This window comes from Heptranchias perlo, chromosome X (assembly GCF_035084215.1).
Source record: "Heptranchias perlo isolate sHepPer1 chromosome X, sHepPer1.hap1, whole genome shotgun sequence".
In the NCBI taxonomy this organism is placed as follows: domain Eukaryota; kingdom Metazoa; phylum Chordata; class Chondrichthyes; order Hexanchiformes; family Hexanchidae; genus Heptranchias; species Heptranchias perlo.
Window position 1 is genome coordinate 24,852,850 of NC_090370.1, and position 12,382 is coordinate 24,865,231.

The window sequence follows — 12,382 nt, forward strand, 5'->3', positions numbered from 1 at the left end:
TGTATCTAATGAGTGTGAGGTATTATATTTTAGTCGGGATTGATCACAACAATCCGTCCCTCGGAATTATCACCACAATCTGTCCCTGGGATTGATCACAACAATCCGTCCCTCGGAATTATCACCACAATCTGTCCCTGGGATTGATCACAACAATCCGTCCCTCGGAATTATCACCACAATCTGCCCTCAAACACTTCCTCTCTTCGGACACTTCCATCCCGGAGAGGGGCTATTTATTGCAGTCTATGAACCCGCTCAAAATGAGGGAAATCCAAACTTTATACCGATCACAGCACAGAAATAGTCCTTTCCGGATTTAACAATGTAACTGGTGTATCTGCTGAATATTTATTATGATAAATGTAACTGTGGAAAGTCAGTCCTCATTCCCCCAGTGATTGAGGTGATTGATGCTCAGCGATAGTTTAATTCGGTGGTTAAATGGTTAATGTCCTCACTTACAGAAACAGCCTCTCTGCAGCTCACTGACGAAACACTGGCTCTTGGCCTCAGGGTTGAAAGCGCAAATATGAGGAAATCGATGGGACTTTTAGCAAACAATGTTCCTGATGCAAATGTAACAATTTATTTCTAACCAAGTATCTGTTTTACTGAACTTCCCTGGAACAAGAAGAGAAAACGTAAAATTTATAACCGACTTTGTTCACAGCTTTCGTGGCAGCGAATTGTCAACCCGGTTCGATTAGATTCCACCAGAAAGGCCGCTCCCTGTTCTGAAACAAATGAGGAATGTTTGCGTTGAAATCCATCCTGATGTCGGGCAGCAGCTTTCACAGGAGGCGGAGCTCTGAATCTCACATAACAAGGATCAGATCAAATTCCCAAGTGATGAACTGCTAAAATAATGCAAGGAACTTTTACTCGATTGGCTGTAATGAAATAACAAGGAAATAATTTGTAAAATCTACACGGGCATTGAGAGACGGACAATCGTTGCGGGATCAATGTAAGTTTAATGTGGTGTCAAATTGTTTTTAATTAACTTTTTCTGCCTCTTCCTCTTTTGTGAAGCCGATTTCCCGCGGTCAGATCTGTTCCCCGGCGTAGGGAGCTCTCTGTTGCTCGTGGATGGAACAATTCACTAATTTTTCGCTCAGACACTGACTGAAGGCCGGCTATTTTACACCGAGAATTTCAGGGCTTATCCCTTCAGAGACCCCACCAATCTTCCCACAGACACATTTTAAAGCGGTTCCGGGACAGAAAGCAGTCACACGAACTCCAGAGATTTACACGATCTTAGTCCAGCGGTGCCTCCTCCCCATGTTAGAATTTGATATTCAGTAAACAGGGGTGGGAAACTGGCCTTTCTCACTGGATATACATTTATTTATAACTTTGATACTGGCTCTTTTTACTCACTGAACCGTTTTGTGCCCGGTACACTTTTATTGAACTGATCAAAGACTGATCGAACACACAGTTCAGCTCAGTGAAGGCTTAACACATTCGCAATGGCCGATTATTGCTCTCCGCCGGGCACCTGGCAAATCAGCCAACAACTCACCTGACGAAGGAGGAAGCCTCCGAAAGCTTGTGATTTCAAATAAAGCTGTTGGACCATATCCTGGTGTTGTAAGACTCCTTACATTTGTCCACCCCAGTCCATCACCTGCATCTCCACATCATTTTATAATTACCAACAGGGAGGAGGGTCCATCAACAATCTTTATATAAAAAGTAACTACTGAAATTACCAACAGGGAGGAGGGTCCATCAACAATCTTTATATAAAAAGTGACTACTGAAATTACCAACAGGGAGGAGGGTCCATCAACAATCTTTATATAAAAAGTGACTACTGAAATTACAAACAGGGAGGAGTGTCCATCACTAAACTTTAAATAAAAAGTAAATACGGAATTACGAACAGGTAGGAGGGTCCCATCACTAAATTTAAATAAAAAATAACGACTGAATTACAAACAGCAAGGAGGGTCTATTACTATTTTTAATATAAAAAGTTAACACTGAAATTACCAACAGGTAGGAGGGTCCATCACTAATTTTTATAAAAAAGTAACCACTGAAATTACCAACAGGTAGTGGAATCCATCACTAATCTTAATATAAAGAGCAGCGACTGAAATTACCAACAAGTTGGACGGTCCATCACTAATATTTATCGAAAAAGTAATTACTGAAATTACCAAAAGGTAAAAGGGCAAATCACTAATATTTATGTAAAAAGTAACTACTGACTTCAAAAAGGTAGGAGAGTCCATCACGAATCTTTATATAAAAGTAACAACTCAAATTACCACCAGGTAGGAGAGTCCATCACTAATCTTTATATCAAAAGTCACGACACAAATTTCGAACCGGTAGAAGAGTCCACACTAATCTTCATATAAAAAGTAACGACACAAATTACCAACAGGAAGGAAGTTCCATCACTAATCTTTGTATGAAAAGTAACTACTGAAATTACAAATAGGCAAACGGGTCCATGTCTAATCTTTATATAAAAAGTAACCATTCAAATTACCAACAGATTGGAGGGTCCATCAATAATTTTTATATAAAAAGTAACTACTGAATTGCAAACAGCGAGGAGGGTTCATCATTAATCTTTATATAAAAAGTAACCACTGAAATTACCAAGAGGTAGGAGGGTCCATCACTAATCATAGAAGAATCATAGAAGTTTACAACATGGAAACAGGCCCTTCGGCCCAACATTTCCATGTCGCCCAGTTTATACCACGAAGCTCGTCCCAATTGCCTGCACTTGGCCCAGATCCCTCTATACCCATCTTACCCATGTAACTGTCCAAATGCTTTTGAAAAGACAAAATTGTACCCGCCTCTACTACTGCCTCTGGCAGCTCGTTCCAGGCAATCACCACCCTTTGAGTGAAAAGATTGCGCCTCTGGACCCTTTTGTATCTCTCCCCTCTCACCTTAAATCTATTCCCCCTCGTTATAGGCTCCCCTACCTTTGGGATAAGATTTTGACGATCGACCTTCTCTATGCCCCTCATTATTTTGTAGACTTCTGTAAGATCACCTCCAAACCTCCTACTCTCCAGGGAAAAAAGTCTCAGTCTATCCAACCTCTCCCGAAAAGTCAAACCATCATGTCCCGGTAGCATCCTCGTAAATCTTCTCTGCACTCTTTCTAGTTTAATAATATCCTTTCTATAATAGGTTGACCAGAACTGTACACAGTATTCCAAGTGTGGCCTTACTAATGTCTTGTACAACTTCAACAAGACATCACAACTCCAGTATTCAATGTTCTGACCAATGAAACCAAGCATGCTGAATGCCTTCTTCACCACCCTATCCACCTGTGACTCCACTTTCAAGGAGCTGTGAACCTGTACTCCTCGATCTCTTTGTTCTATAACTCTCCCCAACGCCCTACCATTAACGGAGTAGGTCCTGGCCCGATTCGATCCACCAAAATGCATCACCTCACATTTTTATGGATGAAACTCCACCTGCCATTCATCGGCCCACTGGCCCAATTTATCAAGATGCCGTTGCAATCCTAGCTAACCTTCTTCACTATCCACAATGCCACCAATCTTGGTGTCATCTGCAAACTTACTAACCATGCCTCCTAAATTCTCATCCAAATCATGAATATAAATAACAAATAACAGCGGACACAGCACCGATCCCTGAGGCACACCGCTGGTCACAGGCCTCCAGTTTGAAAAACAACCCTCTACAACCACCCTCTGTCTTCTGTCGTCAATCCAATTGGCTACCTCACCTTGGATCCCGTGAGATTTAACCTTATGTAACAACCTACCATGCGGTACCTTGTCAAAGGCTTTGCTGAAGTCCATGTAGACCACATCTACTGCACAGCCCTCAACTATCTTCTTGGTTACCCCTTCAAAAAACTCAATCAAATTCGTGAGACATGATTTTCCACTCACAAAACCATGCTGACTGTTCCTAATCTGTCCCTGCCTCTCCAAATTATATAAAATTTCTGTAATTATATAAAAGGTAATTACAGAAATTACCAACAGGTTGGAGCATCCGTTCTTTCTCTCTCACACCCACTATTTCTCTGTCTGTAATATTCAGACTCTCACAGTCTGTCTGTCTGTCTCTCTGTCACCCTCCCCCTCCTCATTCACCCTCTCCGTGTCTCTCTCCCTCGACACTGTATCTCCCTCTTTCGTTCTTCACTCTCCCTCTCACTCTCTCCCTCTATTCTCCATCTTTCCCCACCTCCACCTCTACTCTCCACCTCTCTCATTCACTGACTCTCTCCCTTTCTCTATATCTCACCTTCACTTTCACTCTTCCCCTTTACTCATTCTCTTGGCCCTTGCCACTACACTCTGTACCACTACACTCTCTGCCACTACAATCTCTGCCACTACATTCTCTGACCCATCCCCATCTCTCTGTCCCTCTTTCTCTGTCTCTGTCTCTCGCACTCTGACCCATCCCCGTCTCACTCTCTCATAAGAACATAAGAAATAGGAGCAGGAGCAGGCCAATCGCCCCCTCGAGCCTGCTCCGCCATTCAATAAGATCATGGATGATCTGATCCTAACCTCAAATCTAAATTCATGTCCAATTTCCTGCCCGCTCCCCGTAACCCCGAATTCCCGTTACTTTTAGGAAACTGTCCATTTCTGTTTTAAATGTATTTAATGATGTAGCTTCTACAGCTTCCTGGGGCAGCAAATTCCACAGACCTACTACCCTCTGAGAGAAGAAGTTTCTCCTCATCTCAGTTTTGAAAGAGCAGCCCCTTATTCTAAGATTATGCCCCCTCGTTCGAGTCTCATTCATCCTTGGGAACATCCTTACCGCATCCACCCGATCAAGACCCTTCACAATCTTATATGTTTCAATAAGATCGCCTCTCATTCTTCTGAACTCCAATGAGTAGAGTCCCAATCTACTCAACCTCTCCTCATATGTCCACCCCCTCATCCCCGGGATTAACCGAGTGAACCTTCTTTGTACTGCCTCGAGAGCAAGTATGTCTTTTCTCAAGTATGGACACCAAAACTGTATGCAGTATTCCAGGTGCGGTCTCACCAATACCTTATATAACTGCAGCAATACCTCCCTGTTTTTATATTCTATCCCCCTAGCAATAAAAGCAAACATTCCGTTGGCCTTCTTGATCACCTGCTGCACCTGCATACTAATGTTTTTGATTTTCTTGCACGAGGACCCCCAGATCCCTTTGTACTGCAGTACTTTCCAGTTTCTCCCCATTAAAATAATAACTTGCTCTCTGATTTTTCCTGCCAAAGTGCATAACCTCACATTTTCCAATATTGTATTGCATCTGCCAAATCTCCGCCCACTCACCCAGCCTGTCTATATCCGCTTGTTGTTTTTTATGTCCTCCTCACTCTCTACTTTCCCTCCCATCTTTGTATCATCTGCAAACTTTGATATGTTACACTCGGTCCCCTCCTCCAAATCGTTAATATAGGAACACCACTGGCGACTGGTTACCAGTCCAAGAATGAACCATTTATCCCAACTCTCTGCTTCCTGTCAGATAACCAATCCTCCACCCATGCCAGAATATTACCCCCAATCCAGTGATTCTTTATCTTGAGCAATAATCTTTTATGTGGTACCTTGTCGAATGCCTTCTGGAAGTCGAAATACACTCCGTCCACTGGTTCCCCTTTATCCACCCTGTACGTTCTATCCTCAAAGAACTCAAGCAAATTTGTGAGACATGACTTCCCCTTCATAAAGCCATGCTGACTTTGTCCTATTAAATTATGTTTATCCAAATGTTCCGCTACTGTCTCCTTAATAATAGACTCCAAAATTTTACCCACCACAGATGTTAGGCTAACTGGTCTATAATTTCCAGCCTTCTGCCTACTACCCTTTTTAAAGAAGGGTGTTACATTAGCAGTTTTCCAATCTGCCGGGACCTTTGCCGAGTCCAGAGAATTTTGGAAAATTATTACCAAAGCATCCAAAATCCCTACTGCCACTTCCCTCAAGACACGAGGATGTAAGCCATCAGGTCCAGGTGATTTATCCGCCGCGAGTCCCATTAATTTACTGAGTACCAATTCCTTAGTGATTTTAATCGTGTTTAGCTCCTCCCCCCCACCCCCAGAGCCCCCTGTTTGTCCAGTGTTGCGATATTCTTAGTGTCCTCTACCATAAAGACTGAAACAAAATATTTGTTCAGCATTTTTGCCATCTCCATGTTTCCCACCATTAATTTCCCGGTCTCATTCTCCAAGGGAACTAAGTTTGCCTTAGTCACCCTTTATTTTCATATAACAAAAGAAACTCTTGCTATCTGTTTTTATATGTTTTGCGAATTTATTTTCATAATCTATCTTCCCTTTCTTAATCAATCCTTTCGTTACTTTTTGCTATCTTTTGAAGACTTCCCAATCTTCTATCCTCCCACTAAGTTTGGCGACCTTATATGTCCTTGTTTTTAGTCGGATACTATCCTTAATTTCTTTACTTAGCCATGGATGGCTATCATTTCTTTTACACCCTTTTTTCCTCAGTGGAATATATATTTTTTGAAAGTTGTAAAATAACTCCTTGAATGAACACCACTGCTCATGTACCGTCTGACCCAATTTTCCCAGTCCACGTTAATCAATTCCGCTCTCATACCATCATAATCTCCTTTATTCAAGCTCAGTGCGCTTGTTTGAGAACCAACCTTCTCACCCTCTAATTGGTTATGGAATGTAACCATGTTATGGTCACTCATTCCAAGGGGATCCTTAACTAGGACATGAGTTGCTTGCCCCCTTGTAGGATCAGTTACAGACTGCTCAAGAAATCCATCCCTAATACACTCAATAAACTCTTCCTCAAGGCTGCCCTGCCCAATTTGATTTGTCCAGTTAATATGATAGTTAAAATCCCCCATAATTCCTGCTGTTCCCTTTATACATGCCCCGACTATTTCCTTATTAATACTTCTTCCAGCAGAGTTGCAACTATTAGGAGGCATATATACTACGCCCACTAGTGCTTTTTTCTCCTTATTATTCTTTATCTCTACCCACACTGTTTCATTATCCTGATCCTTTGTCCCAATATCATTTCTCTGTATTACAGTGATTCCTTCCTTTACTAAAATAGCAACCCCACCTCCCCTTCCTTCCTGCCTGTCCTTCCTGATTGTTAAATACCCTGGCATATTTAATTCCCAGTCGTTGTCACCCTGCAGCCATGTTTCTGTAATGGCCACAAGATCATACCCATACGTAGTAATTTATGCCGTTAACTCGTCCATTTTGTTACGAATGCTACGTGCATTCAGATAAAGAACTTTCAATTATGTTTTGTGACACTTAGTTCCTGCTTTTTCCTTTTTTAACACTTTACCTTTTACTCCATACGTTCTGTCCCTTCCTGACACGCTTTCCTCTGTCTCCATGCTCAGGTTCCCAACCCCCTGCCACAGCTTTGATGCTGGGTTAATCGCCTTACGCCTTCTAGTTTTTATTTTATCTGTCGTGCCTAAAGTACACTTTCTTTCCGCTGCTCTACGCTTTTCTCTTTCATTTGTTCTTGAACAACTTTTTGTACTATTTGTATTGTAGATTTCCCCTGGGTCTTCCCCTCTCTTGCTGCTCTCAACTTTATTCCCTTATGACTCTCCCGATACTCTCTAAATCTGTCACTTTGTCTGCCTCTGACCCTCTCCCATTGACATCCTCTGATTATCTTTCATTCCCGGTCATTCACCCTCTACTCTCTTTCTCTCTCTCTTCCTTTCCCCGTCTCTCTGCCTCTACACTTCTCTCCATGTCTCTACTCGCTCTGTCTCTCTATCTCCTTCCCTCTACACTCTTAGATCTATTCCCCTCTCTCCCTCTCTATCTTCCTTGTTGCTCTGTCTCCCCTGTTTCTCTCTCTTTATCAGTCTGTTTCTCCCTCTGTCTGTCTATTTCTTTCTCCCTCACGCCCACTTTTTCTCTCTCTCAATTATTCTGACGCTTACAGTCTGTCTGTCTCTCTGTCGCTCTCCGTGTACTCATTCTCCCTCTCTATGTATCTCTCTCCCTGTCTCACTCCCTCTAATTTGTCTCTCCTTTTCCACTCTCCTTCTATACTCTCCTTCTTCAGTCTCCGTCTCCACTCTCCTTCTCTGACCGATCCCCGTCTCTCTCTCTCTCTCTCGCTTCCTCCCACCGCCCTCTCTGTCTGTCTGTCTGTTTCTCCCTCTGTTTGTGTCTTTCATTCTTTCTCCCTTACTATCTGTGTGTCTCTACCTCTCTCTCTGTCTCTCTCTCCCTACTGATTAACTGCCTCTCTATCACTGTCTCTCTGTCCCCCTCTCCATCTCTTTCTCTCCCCCCCCCCATCTCCGTCTCTCTCTCCGTCCTCCTCTCCGTAACTCTCTCCGTCTCTCTCTCTCATTCCCTCAATTATCTCTGCCTCTATCCCCCTCTCTCTCTGTCTCTCTTTCTGCCTCCCCTATTTATCTCTATCTCTTGCTCTCTCTTCTCTGTTTGTCTCTCTCTTTGTCCCCTGTCTGTCTGTCTCGTTCTCTCTCCCCAACTATATGAATCTGTCTTTATTTTTCTCTCTCCCTCCCCCTGCCCATTTCTCACTCTTCTTTTGGATGCGTCTCTTTCTCTTGCCTCTTTCTCTGTCTCTCTGCTCTGTCACTGCTGGTCAGCAGCGGCCCCTGCTGGTGGTTGTGGTAGGTGATGACATTGACCAGGAACACAGGAACAGGAGGAGGCCATTCAGCCTCTCGAGCCTGTTCCGCCATTCAATGGGATCATGGCGGATCTCTGACCTAATTTCACATACCCACCTTAATCCCATAATCCCTGAACACAGGGTTAACAAAAATATATCAACCTCAGATTTAAAATTAACAATTGATCTCGCATCAACTGCTGTTTGCGGAAGTGAATTCCGAACATCGACCACTTTTTGCGTGTGGAAGTGTTTCCTAACTTCACTCCTGAAACTTCTGGCTCGATTTGTTCGGCTCTGACCCCGAGTCCGAGATTCCCCAACCAGTGGACATAGTTTCTCTCCATCTACCCTCTCAGTTCCCGTTAATATTTTGAAAACTTCGATGAAATCACCCCTTCGTCTTCTAAATTCCAGAGAATACAACCCGAGTTTGTGTAATCTCTCGTCATAATTTAACCCTTGAAGGCCAGGTATCATTCTACTAAATAAAAGGTCCAAACTGAATTTTAACAGCTCGGTATTTTTTAATGACTGCCATACAAGTAAAGATTAACTTTTAAAAATGGGGTCTCTCATATTATTCCTTATTATATCAGTTTTTGGTTGTTGAAAAAGAATTAAAATTACAATATTATTTTTTAAAACTTTTCCCTTCTGTCTCTTTAATGTAATTCAATGATTTCTTTGGCTTTTTATTATTATTGTTTTTATTTGCAATGACATACAGAATGCGAACTTTAAAGGAATGAAGTCTGCTTGCTTGTTTGAGCAATGCAGCCTGATTCTGTGGGCGGGACTCTCGTCCTTACCGATTTTGTGGTCGTGTCTTTTTCTCACACACCTTTCCAGCTGCGCAGCAAATCACGCTGCTCAGAGGCTGGGTTGATTGTGCCCAATTTTTGTAAAGTTCAAATTCAAGCAATTCATCGCCACAGAGCCTACAGTAAGTATTTTTGTGAATTTAATTCGCAGGAGCTGTGGTGAGCGTTGCCTCGCCGCTCGCAGCGATTTCTGGCCCAATGTCTTCTGCCGCTCTGCAACTTGTAAACCAGATCAATAAATACCCCTTAGTTCCAAGAGCTTCAACTTTAGCTAACAGCCTCTTCTGAGGGACTTTATCGAATGCCTTTCGGAAGTCCATACAAACAACACCCATAGACAATCCCCGCTCCACCATTTTATTCACCTCCTCAAAACAAATCCATGCTGGCTCTTACTGATCAGCTGAAAATGTTCAAGGTGTTCAGTCACTATCCTTAATTATAGACTCTGGTAATTTCTCGAAACCAGATGTTTGGCTAATTGGTCTATAATTCCCGATTTTCCTTCTGTCACCTTTCTTAAATAGTGGAGTGACATGTGCAATTTTCCAATTTAGATCAATGTTCATACACCGTTAGGATATGAACTAAATCTGGCTCATTACCCATTGTTAAATCTAATATGGCCTGCCCCCTTGTTCGCCCTCGGACTCATTGTTGCAGAAAGCTTTCCTGAACACACGCAAAAAATTCATTACCTTTCTGACATGAGCTCGTCTGTTTATCCCAATCTATATGAAAGTTGAAATCTATTCCCCATTAAAACCACCCTGCCTTTGCTGCATGCTTGTCTCATCTCCGCATTTATACATTCTGCAACTTCACAGCTTCGACAAGGGGGCCCATGCACAACTCCCACTACAGTCTTGTCCAGGACACGGGATGAGTCCCGGAGTTCCCACATGGCACAGGTCGTGCATTCGACAGGTTTGAGCTACCCTGCCATGCCTTAATATATTCGATTAACTTAAACAAAGCAAAAACAAATTACGGTTATTTTTGTTTATTTTACTCAAGTTAAGTAGTTTAAGCTTTAATTTTAATGAGCTTCCAGGAGTTTGATACTTCAAGCTTTTAATTCAATTTTACCCAATTCCCCAAATCAGAGGAAAAAACCGAAGACTCGCCAGCCATTCACCGACCTGGGCGCGGAGTAACAGCGCATCGCGCGACATAAGCCCAAAACGGCCCTTATCCAATTTTTCCCCCAACGTTTCCTGTTTGCGCCAGTCGACAGGATTCGGATTTGGTACCTGGCACATGGGGCCACAGGAAGAAAGATTGCATTTCGATTGCGCTCTTCACCACCTCGGACGTCCCAAAGCGCTTTACAGACAACGAACCACTCTTTGGAGTGTAGTCACTGCTGACATGTAGGAAACGAGGCAGCCAATTTGCACACAGCAAGATCCCAAACACAGCGATGTGACAATGACCAGATAATGTGTGCTAGTTATGTTACTGGAGGGATAAATATTGATCAGGGTAGCAGGGAGAACGAATTACTCTTCAAGGTGAAGACAAGGTGATTGTATCAGTTCGAGTTTGGACCTTTGTAATGTTTTTATTTCCTTATTTTTATCTTCTTCAGATTCCAACTGATCAGAAAACTGACAACTGAACTCTGAATGAAATTTCGATAAATCTACCACGCAAAATAAACAATGTTAGAAATAAAGAAATAAACCGGATTGAGACGGTTCACTTCACTGAAACGTCTAATTCCGGTTAAACCGGCGCGGCGGAGTCACAGCAGCTCATCGCTGATCTGCACCTCAACTCCATTTAGCGAAACAGAAACTGGAAAACTCATGTTTCGAGACGAGTTCACTAATTTCCTGAAAAATGAATATCACGAAACCAGCAAAATATTCCCTGCCCTGATTAAACACACAGCAAGGGACTGTGTCGAATATATAGCAAGAAATCGGCGATTTTATTATTACACGGATAGAATACCGTGCTCAATATTAACATTAACACTGAGCGCTTTTCCCCGTGGTGCGGGACCCCGTCCGCGTTTATATTTAGAAAAAAAAAATCAGAAAATAATAATCTCACCCAGCAGAATTGGGGATTGTTCCTATTTTACAGGACAGGATGAGGCCACTCGGCCCGTCGGGCTTGGATAGTAAATTCTGTTCACATTCTCCGCTCGGTGTTGTTCTCCGTGTACATTTTTAATTAACCGATTTGTCTTTTGTTTCATTTCCCCTGACTCTATTTTGCAGACTGAGTGCGAAAGCGATTCGCATTGGAGGCGAAACATTTTGATCAAAGATTTGAACATTGTTTATTCTGATTGTCGGTTTCTCGGAGACCCGGCGGGAGTTCAGTTGTCAGTTTCCGGATCAGTCGGAAACAGTGGAGCCAACTTGCTGCAAGAGAGAAAACAATAAATGAACAACATCAACAAAGTGAAAGGAAGAGAAAGATACAAGCAGAGTCTTAACCAGCCCTGCCCAGCGTTTAGGATCATTTGGTGAAACAATTTGTCATCGGCCGCGTGGCCTAATGGATTTGGCTTCTGATTTCGATATTTAGTTCAGTTGTTATCAGAAGATTGCAGGTTCGAGTCCTGCCGCGGTCGTTTTACTCGCTGGGTGAAAAGTTGTCCAACGTGCGCCCGAACTGTTTTGCACCCGACCGTTTCGAACAGTCGGATGGAACAGAAATCCCTAAATTACTTTGCTTTCAGAAATTGACTCCACATTTTCAATATTGTCGATCTGGGTGCACGGGCAGGACATAGTGTCAAAGTGACTTTATTTCCACTGTTTGGATTCAGAAATGGTCGGCGAATCCATTGTGCTCTGTCGGTATGGGTCCGAATCCCATCCGTGTCGTTATTGTATTGAACTTTTGTTACGGCCCTGCGTAAGTTTTGT

The 12,382-nt window shown here is 42.8% G+C and overlaps 1 non-coding gene across 1 annotated transcript; it reads left to right on the top strand.

Annotated features, from left to right (window-relative positions):
* Positions 1 to 11,994: 11,994 nt before the first annotated feature.
* trnar-ucg (transfer RNA arginine (anticodon UCG)) lies at positions 11,995 to 12,084 on the top strand. The gene is given in 2 exon segments: positions 11,995 to 12,031; positions 12,049 to 12,084. It is a non-coding gene; the product is annotated as a tRNA-Arg (tRNA).
* Positions 12,085 to 12,382: the final 298 nt, after the last annotated feature.